This window comes from Xenopus laevis, chromosome 6S (assembly GCF_017654675.1).
Source record: "Xenopus laevis strain J_2021 chromosome 6S, Xenopus_laevis_v10.1, whole genome shotgun sequence".
Classification (NCBI taxonomy): Eukaryota; Metazoa; Chordata; class Amphibia; order Anura; family Pipidae; genus Xenopus; species Xenopus laevis.
The window spans coordinates 97,213,769-97,224,927 of NC_054382.1; positions in this window are offsets into that span (position 1 = coordinate 97,213,769).

Consider the following 11,159-nt stretch of genomic DNA (forward strand, 5'->3'; position numbering starts at 1 on the left):
TTGTGACAGGCTCGTTACCCCCCTCATTCAGTGAAGCCCTCATTGTAGTGATCCCCAAACCTGGCAAAGACCCGTCACAGTGCAGCTCATACCGACCTATCTCTCTCATAAATACGGATGCTAAAATCCTTGCAAAAATACTTGCAAGAAGACTTCAAAGATACATCATAGACCTAATCCACCCAGACCAATCAGGGTTTATGCCAGGCAGGTCCACTAACATCAACCTGAGGAGATTATATACCAATATTGAGATATTACATGATCAGCCGGGCACGAGAGCAGTGGCCTCCCTTGATTCGGCCAAAGCATTCGATTCCATTGAATGGCCTTATCTCTGGGAAACATTACGCAGATTTAATCTGGGTGACCAATTTATTAAATGGATCCAAATATTGTACCAACGGCCAACGGCAAGGGTAAGGGTTAATGGTCTTATATCTGCTCCGTTTCGATTACATCGTGGTACGAGGCAGGGCTGTCCCCTGTCACCATTTCTATTTGCCTTAGCCATTGAACCATTGGCTATTGCCATCCGGGAATCCCAACAAATTTCTGGCTTAACTCTCGGCCCCATTACGGAAAAAATCTCCTTATATGCGGACGACATGTTAATATATCTTGCCGACACCCAAGGTTCCCTCTTGGCTCTGCTCACGTTAGTAGGACAGTTTGGCATTTTTTCAGGCCTTAAAGTTAACTGGGATAAATCCATACTCTTTCCAATCGACAAACAGCCTACTCCCCTTCTCCCCCCCAATGTAGAGCTAACATGGGCGCAGGAATTTAAGTATCTGGGTCTGAATATACAAGGGGACCTGTCCACCTTCGTACAGATCAACCTCAATCCGATACTTACAAAACTAGAAGCTGACCTTCGCGGCTGGGCAAATCTCCCACTTACAATGTGGGGGAGAATAAATCTTATCAAAATGATATACCTCCCCAAAATCCTATATCATCTACACAACGCTCCAATCCATATTCCCAGCTCGGTGTTTAAAAAAATCAATCATCTCATTCTCCCCTTTATATGGAACCAAAAAGTACCACGGCTGGCCTGGGAAAAGTTGACAGCTGATAAAGATGAGGGAGGACTGGCCCTGCCCAACTTCCACCTATATTACCTAGCATCCCAAATCTATTACCTACACTGGTGGTTTCATCCTGACCCATACAACCCCAACATGGCTTTGCATGCCAACGTAGCAGGGTCCTTAGAGGGCCTTAAGAATCTACCATATCGCAAGCTCACAGACATGGGCAACTTACCCTCCTCTATCACTACACCCCATAAAGCTTGGTGTCAAGGACTGAAACAGCTTAAAAAACAACCCTTGCGTTTGATTTCCTCCCTCCCATTATGGGGCAATGCCAATCTTCCACATTTTCGGAATCTAGACGACTTTCTATATTGGCCACAACGGGGTATCAAATTTCTGGGTGACCTGCTCATAAATAACACATTCCTGTCATTTCAAGAGCTCCAAGACAAATGTGCTCCACTTCACATTCCCCTGTTTAGATACTTTCAAATCCGTCAACTATTCAGGGCACAGTTTGGTACTCTTTCCCCGGTGTTGACTACATTGGCAATGGAAGAGTCCCTGGCAGTAGAGCAACCCACCAAACTAATATCTAAATTATACCACAACCTATTAGCAAGTATCCCCCCTCCATTCCACAAGGCACAAAATAAATGGCAATTACTTGTACCAGAGCTCACCCAGGAGGACTGGGAGGAAGCGACAGAGTCAATATATATCAGCTTAATATCCGTGAGAGATAAACTGATTCGATACAAAACATTCCATCAGTTATATACAACCCCAATAAAACTTAAGGCTATGGGTAAAAGAAACGACGACAATTGCCCTAGATGTGGTGAAATGGCAGCAAACTTCTTACACATGATCTGGGCCTGCCCGATAATAAAAGCCTATTGGTCTCAGGTAATGGCTGCCCTAGCAACTACCCTAGATTTTCCACAGGTGAACTCACCTCAGGTGTGCCTACTGGGGATAGTGGACCAATTAGTCCCCACTGTACATGCAAAAATTAGGTTTCGAGTTTTGTTGTACTATGCTAAAAAATGTGTTATTATGCATTGGATGGGGCCCAACCCTCCCACCAGGGACTCCTGGATAAAATTAGTTGACGAGGCTATTCCCATGATTAAGCTTACGCATGAAACTAGAGGCACAACCCGTAAATTTGATAAAATATGGAGCCCATGGTGGGAGTCGGGCCCGGGCTTGCAATCAAGGAATGAAGGGGAATGAAAAGCCCTCTGATGACTCTGACACAATTACTGCAGTGGTAAGACCCGAAAGAGAGAACTAATATGTACCAATCATGCTACAATAACGACATCGACACAAGATTGTAATAAAACTGTTTAATGTTTGTAAGTGTTTTATGTGTTTAAACGAATAAAGCATTACCTTTAAAAAAAAAAAAAACCTTAACGTCTAAAGGACACAAGATATTCAAATTTGTCATACCCATATGGATTGCATATAGTGTTAGCCTTTTAAAGTACACAGTTTACACAGGGAACATAACCATATATATATATATTATGACAAGCTGCACATGTCATTTTGGGGGACATTAGCTATGGTAGACAGGTAAGGATCAGGAGCATAAAGACAGAGACACAGCATCTTCAGGCAAAAAAAACACAGGTTTATTCAAGACTTTTTTCCAACATAAAGTCACTAGAACACAGTTCATTAGCGTTTTAACAACACGCATTAAAGACTTTTCCCCACTCTGGGGTTCTCACCATACATGATGGTGTCCACACTCTGGAATATTCAGGCTTCTCACTAAACCCCTTTTACTCTCCCCTCCTGGGATATCAGCTCACCAGCTTCAGGCCTGGCTCACCTTCTGGCTTTCCTCAATCACTTTAGACTCTCAATCACCTGGTGACGTCTCCCTCTGCTCCTTGCAGTGACAGGCAGCACCCCAGCCCCTCTGAGAGTTCTTAATACAGACAGATAACCTTCCTGTTCTATACCCTGCTTAGAGAGACCTTCCTAACACTTAATTATGATAAAATATCTTTACACAGGACTTTTAAAACATGAGAACTGGACCACTGGAATGAATTGCCTGTTCCTTCCAGATCACTATAGCTTCGAAGGCCAGACCACAATATCCTTTAAACAGAGAGACCATTCTTTGTTTAGACACATCTCCCTTGCAGCTTCCAACTCCTACGGGGAGAAATTAAAGGCAAAAACACCTCACACCTTTTTACCCTTCTCTGGGGTCATTCTACCACAAAATATATATATAGTTAGAAACACTGGAGGCACTCACGGAAGCAGCCAATTGCAGCCCCCATATGGCTCTATCCTAGGCCACATCTTTTGCTTCCTATTTATGTAGGTAAAACTGTATATTATATCAACTAATTAAAACTCAGCAAAAAGAGGAAATTATTACACCTGACAACTAATGAGATACTGAAATGTCTAGACATTTTTAAAGCATGTACAATCACCTTAAGTGGTATGTTCTACAGGAGGTGAGGTTACCATTACAGGGTGGAGACAATTTTAAGAGAAAAGGTGATGAAAGATTAAAAGACTGGGTTAACAGGCTCAAGTATGATATCTGGAAACTCTATTAATTGACATTTCTCTCAGGTTATGGTCAGACCAGCTAATACTAGATGTTGCCATGCTGATTTGCACAAGTGTTAAACCAGTAGTGTGCTATATTGAAAAGTCTTATATGGCTAGCTTCTAGTGAGGTTTGGGTAGTGATAGGGCCCTAGTTAGGGATAGGCACCATTTTAGGCAGACAAGTAGTAGTAGACCTTGGTTTTCTGTATGCCTGTGACTCAGAGTACTCAGAGTGAAAGGGCCACCCCAACATCTTTGGAGTAAAAACAATGCTTTAGGTATGACTGAAGCTTGAGATCATTAGATGCAAGACACCATGGTCCTTAAATGTGGATATGATGATCTCAACCCTACACATATTATTAATCTAGGGATCAATGTTTAGTAGAACATGGATACTTCAAAGCACTTTGCAGATCCAGTCAACTGATTCTTGCACCCATATTATATTATTCAACAGGAAAGTTGGAAATGTGTTGTGAAAAGTACCACATGGAAGGAACACTTGGAAATCAAGATTGAAAGTCTGCATTGTTATTGCATTGGCTGCTTGCACAAAGTGCAATATTTCAAATTGTCAATCCAAAATTGAATTATCTAAAGAAAACCAGCACAAACATCTCCAAAACTATAGAGAATCCTGAAGGTAAAAAACATTTTTCAGTTTTTAAAGGGACCATCTGCCATTGATTTCTACATGATTTTGACAGGGTTCAGCTGGAGTATTTTTCAGCTAAGATACATTTGAGGTTTGACAAATAGGCCCTTAAAAGCACCTTATTCATAAAGGTAAATCTGATGTAGTACTTCTCACTAAATTAGTAATGAACCATATTCCTAATAAATATTAAATATATTTATTACACCATAAAGTAAGATCTCCGTGCTGACTGGAATTTTACTTCGGTAGCAGTGTTAGGAAATAAACTATAAAGCCCCTGATATTGTACCTCTTTCACTGTCCTTTTCTCGGAGTTCTGCTGCTATCCTCTAGTTTTATACATGTGCTAGGCCTACATGTGTAGGAGCCACATTAAACATGTCTGAGGGGGGCAAAAATACTGAGAATAATGGGAAAAGGGCACCTTAAAGTAGAGGAGCTTATGTTTTACTGCTTGGGGATACTATGCAAATATAAAAACATATACAGTTTGAGAAATTTAGTTCAGCATTGTAACTAATTTATAGATTCTTTTCATAGGTCCATGTCCAGTTGCTCAACTTTCTATTCATGTGCATTTAGAGTTACAAAATCAATCACAAAGAAGCAAGCCAATTAAAAAATTAATTTGCCTTAGAATTCAAGATAAGTGCCTGTGCATTGATTGCCAGTTATTGCATTGCAAATAACACTTTCACATCTTTTTTGTAAACATGCGATACAATCTTAGGGCTTGCACTTCAAGTGAAATGAAATCCTGCTCCACTTGAGTTGCCAAACAGGTTTCTCTGCCTTTCACACAGTTCTGAGATATGTTCTTCCATTTAAAATAAGGCAAAACAGAATTATTTTAAAAAATAAGGTGATTGATTTGGTTATCCCCCATAAGAACACGAGGACAGAAAATCTTACTCTACATTACATATCCTTTCATTCACTGGAGAGGGCAAAGCTAACCATGGCTTTTTTTCATATAAATTCCCATTCTGTTTCTCAGTAACGGAGATATTTTCAACTTCTTAGAAATGTTTTGCACCTTTAAAAAATTTATATTTTACTCTGTTATACTTGTTATGGTTATATGTGCATTTTTTTCTTAATTGAGCTCATGTTCATGCATTTGTGTACGTTTTTTGAAAAAACTCCCGACACATTTGACATGTGTAACTGCACTCTTTAAATAAAAGATTTCAGTTGCAAGGAAATATTACAAAGCACAGCAAATAGTAAGTAATAGATGTTCAATAATAGCCCTTAAAATTACATTTGAAATTGAAACTTAAGGCCAACAGTGCTTCACTCCCCTATGCAAATGAGACTATAACTCTTAGAATTTAGGATGAATTCTATCCAGTTCTAAATCTGAGTACAAATATGACAGTGCCATACTTGTCTCATTTAAAAGAAATTCATCAAAGATTAGCAAATCTTGTCAGCGAAACACCAAAGAGTTAAAATAACAGCATAGTCATCACTTTTGGCGAATGCGCAGCTGTAACAAACAGGGAAAATGCTCCAATTGCGCATGCGCCCATATGGCACTTACTGAAGATTACCGAAGCGCTGAAGATGGTGCCCTTGAGCCCCACTGCACTGACTCTGCAATGAGGGGTATTTACCGGCTTAGGGGCATTTACTTGTATTAACACCTGTGCGGGGAAGGGGAGCAGGGAGGGGGGCTATGGAGTGTAGGGGTTTTTATTCTCTTTAGTTTAGTTCTCCGTGTTGGTGGCCATACACTATAAGATACACTGTTATTGCTTGGTCGCCAAACAAGCAGATCTATCCCCGCCAAAGGCGGCGATATTGAGCGTACTCAATTGTTAGGCCCGAGGCTAAAATATCGTATAACAATGATTGATTGAATGCAAAATCAAAAATGCCCAATTGAGATCTGCCCAATCTTTGGTTTAAAGGAACCAAATCAGCAACTTAAATCTGCCTGTGTTTGACCACCTTTACTCTTTGGTAAAAAGGTTTAGCTAGCTAACTGCAGATAAGTGCTTACATAAAAAAATAAAATATTATTCCTTTTTTCTTTTTTAATGCTATCAAAAAAATTCTGTGCAACCTTGTTCAGAAGGTAGAGAAACCCTTGTAAAAATTCTCAAAAGAATGTAAACTAGGCAAGTAATGTAGCAAAGCCAGGGACAAAAGCTGTGTTACACAAATAGTGTAGCAGGATGTGCAAGTATGGGTTCTAGTTGTAATAGTCCAACTATGTCCTAATAGTTTAGTGTAGGGACCTATAGGGTTAAAGTGCCCCTATGGCTTTAAATCCCTACACTTCCTGATCTCCCTAGTTGCTGGGCGGATGCCCATGTAGCTAGTTGTGATTTACATATCCCAGTTATTGGCCAAGAGGTGCTGTGACCACTTCCTGTCCCACTTTGGTATAGTGAGTGAGAAGGGGTGGATCTTCCTCTTTGGCTCCTGGTGTCTGACCCATCTGGATGTTTTTTCAGGGAGCCTGGGTACACCAAGGCCCAGTAAAGCCAGTTTGCCATAGGGGGATCTGAACCTCTAGTGTTGAAGTTGGGGAGCAGGGACCCCATGAATGAGGCTAGTGAGTGGCAGGAATATAATTGTTATAGACTCTCTAGGAGAGTAATACAGTGAAAGAAGATAGTAAGAGCAGCTTTGTACTCCATCAAGGAGGTGTAGCAGGGAGTAGCTTCTCAGGCTATAAGATTTGCCTACAGTGAAGGAACCACAGTGGATAGGGTGTCAGGCTTTAGGTTCTCCTCTCTGACCACTGATCACTGATGCAGCAATACGCCCAAACCATGAGATTGACAATTTATCCCATTCAGTCAATAAATTAAACAGTTTTTGATACATAGGTTTATAATTACATTTATAAAGAGAGGAGTGGGTTTTAGTAAACTTAATACCCAAATAGTCTACTGATTCTCTTCTCCATTGAAATGGGAAATTTAATTCTAGCAGCTTCACTTGTGGTCTGGGAATATTTATTGTAAAAGCTTCGGTTAACCTTCAGTCCTGAGATTCTGTGGAACTGGTTCAACATTTTGAACAAATTAGGGAGACTCGTCAGGGGTTTTGTCAGTATTAGGCATATGTCATCTGCATACATAGTAATTTTATGGGAACAGTTACCTTTTGTGTATCCTGTGATATGTGGGGAAGTCCCGAATGAGTTGGGTTAAGGGCTCAATTGCTAGTGCGAATAATAATGGTGATAATGGATACCTTTGGTGAGTCCCCCTAGCTATTTTTTTGCAAATACACTCCCATCAATCGTATGTGGGCAATGGGATTATTTTTTTGTAGTAACTAGTTGGGAAGCCACCAGGGCCTGGTGCTGTTTTATTTTTCAGGTGTTTTATTGCTTGTGTCACCGTAATGGTTTTTGGGGTATTTAGATTAGCTTTCGCTGTATTTGAGAGTCTAGGTAGGGTAATGCTATCTAATAGTCGGTCCCTTATATGAGACGGGGGCATTATGGGTGGTGCATACAGAGCGGTATAAAAAGATTCAAATTCAGCTACCATATCTGTAAGCTGTTTTTTTTACCGACCGCAGTAACTGTAACTGCAGATGTCGACTGTTTAAAGTCATCTACTTCCTTACAATATAGAGGTTTATTTCCCCCAATTGTAGATTTCTACATTTTGTTATGTGTGGTGCAAGTGTAAATATGCTTTCATATATAAAAAAATGTAATCAAGGAAATATTGTTTTGCATTTAGAATGCATGAATGAGCTCCTGATTCTGGTCAGCTTCATTTATTCACATACATAATATCATAGTCCAATTTTACAAATTCCAATACTAAGTTCACTATGTAACCTTATTTGTAGAACAAAAGTATAATGCATTTGCTAGAAGGAATATGTATCACATGTGAAGCATTGACATGAAATAGGACAGAACAAGCAGATTAAACCTTCCCATGTAACTGTGACAGTTGTAGTGACACAATTACACCGAATATGAGCCCTTTGAGGTATGTTGGTGACAATAATACCTTCATTGGGCAAACCCCTTCTGTGACACTTTATGAAAGAAGGATTTTTTTTGTCAACATTCACAGATTGCTGTGGGGAAAAACCTCTTTGCTGCTTTGTGCATTCCTAAATTTGTGTGCTCTGAGTTACAGTACAAAATATAGGTATATGGCTACCAACTTGGCCCCTCCTGAACAATATGGGAACTTTTTGGACATTGTATGCGGCCCAGCCATGCCTGGTGAAGGATTGGCCAGATATCTATTGTGAAGGTTTAAAAGTTCTGGCAGATGAGGCGGACTCATTGAATTCTTAGCTACAAATGCCATATATTTCATATGGGAAACTTTTACAACCTATGAATGGCATTTGACCCCTGTTTATCTTCGTGTATAAGAATGGAACCATTGTATTCTAGTGCGCTTATCCATTATTTGCTATGTACAGTATATATAACAAACAAATCAGTCACATACTCATCCAACATTTCTCCACTAGCTGTCAGACTAAAATCAACCCCATGTATGCACTGCAGCAGTAGGAGCAGATTGTAATTTTGGCCTAGACCCAATAAATGCCATTTCACTACCAATCCCAGGATTCCTTGCAAACAAATACACAAAGGTACATACATGGGAGAAATTGGAACCACATACTGGGGTTGTGCAATATCTGCTGTAACCAGTTAGTTAATATGCTGTGTATATATGTGCCCTATATTCTGAATTTGTCTTAAATGGCTTCCCCTGTAGTTAGCTTATTTGGTGTTCCTGAAGCAAATACACAATTTTACCATTAGCCATACATTACATATAAATGCATTGTATAAACTATGGATGAATGGATATATATTACCCTAAAGGATAATTTTCCAAACTGGAGTATAATTTAAATGTAAGCAATTTATGACAAGGAATAATTGATAACTTCAGACAGTTGTTTAGCCATTAGAGAAGCCATTACTTTGGTCTCAAACATAAGCAAAAAGACTCACAACATAGACAATAGTATCTGATTTGGTAGCCAGTATCATGCTGTGTACAGTATTGCCCACTTGAGAGTTATACATATTGCTCAACTGGGATGTGGGTATATTTATCAAAGAATGAAGTCCGTTAGAGTGAAATTCCTCCACTCTCCATTCATTTCTATTGGATTTTGAAAGGCATTTTTATCAATGGGTGAAAGTGAAAATTCACCCTTTGATAAATGCGCCTTTCAAATCCATAGAAATGAATGGAGAGTGGTGAAATTTTACTCTAGTGGACTATGGAGATCTGTAACTTCACTATTTCATAAATATACCCCATAGATGTTAACACCCCAATCTGAAGGAAATGGGTCCCTAATGTTATTTGTTGATTACAAAACCTCTAGCGGTGTTCAACTACTTTTGCTGGTAACTTTGAACAACAGCTGGAAGGCTTTCATGAATTGCTACAAATATCTTACAAGGTATAATCCAGGGATCCCCAACCTTTTTTACCCATGAACAACATTTAAATGTAAAAAGAGTCAGGGAGCAATCTGTTTTGTGCGCTTTATCTCACCCAAGAGCCCCCCTGTGACACTGGGGCCCCAGAGCAACTTCCCCTTTGGTCCTACAGTAAAACTCGTCTTGATTACTCTCATCCATTTCTATTTTACCCTTTGACTTTATTTTCATAAGAGATTTCCATCAGAGGAGATGTTTACAGGGTGTAGGTGCCCAGAGGAGGAGGAGAGAGTGTGTGTGTGAGTTAGTCACTGCTTAGTGTGCTCAGAATTGATAAATCAGCTGTATTTTCACCCTAATCCCATCACTCTGCTGTCTGATAGCACAATGCAACAAAAATGCCAATGGAAACATTCCAAAGGTTGCACAGAAACCCTGTTTTCCCCCAATTGTATTGCACACTGGGGTTGGGGAAGGGGAGAAAAGACAATGTTACTCCAAGATAGGGCTTTATTCCTTCACTTAATTGAAGCAGTGTCATGAGCATATGTAATGCAACCTTCCCATGAACCCAAGAAGCAATAGGAGAGAACAAGTGCAGTGCTAAACAGTTAGGATCTAAAATAGCAGTCTAGCATATGTCAGAGATTGGAAAAAGTATACACCAGTCTATAGGCGTCCTTTTCACAAAAAGTAAGCTACTTTTTTTCCAATTGCATTTGTTTAGGAATTCTGAATGTAAATTGCCAAAATGTACTTGTATAGAGTGCATACTGTCAACCAATACAAATTATAGGGGCTGATTTTATTAAAAAACATGTTAAATTTACAGAGCTGGATTCATGGGTAATTCTAGGTCCTGAGCTAGTTAAACTGTATGTCTTGTCTGTAGCTCATAACTGTATGTGGCCTTTAGTGACAAACTCATATATGGCAATTATTTATTCCATACAGTATTGCACTATTAATTTGTATGTGCTTCCTTCCTAGACATTACCTGTAATTTTAGCTTATGGGGTTAGGGTGATGAGCTGGCTTTTAAGGAAGCTGCATTAGAATTTCTTTGGCTATGCAGCTACTTGATTCTTTATAACAGAGTGTAACTGTGTAAGAGTAATAATAACATGACATCTCAGATTCTCCCCATATGTAACACGTCTGCCAAGGTACGGCAACCCATAGCACACAAAAAGATGTAAATTACATAACCCCCTCCTTCCCCCTAGTGAAGAGGATGCTCAAGCATACTGTTGGATTGTAAATAAGCACTTAAAGACGTCATACCACATACCACTAAGAATATGTATTAGAGGAGATAATGGGAGGTAACAGTTGCTAGTGGCCTTAGGTGACACCCTCTAAGAAAATGTTTAGATATTATGCACTAAATTAGCTGAAGACTGAAGGTGAACGTTGCGTGAGAATTATATGCACTTAAGGGGTATGCCTAAAG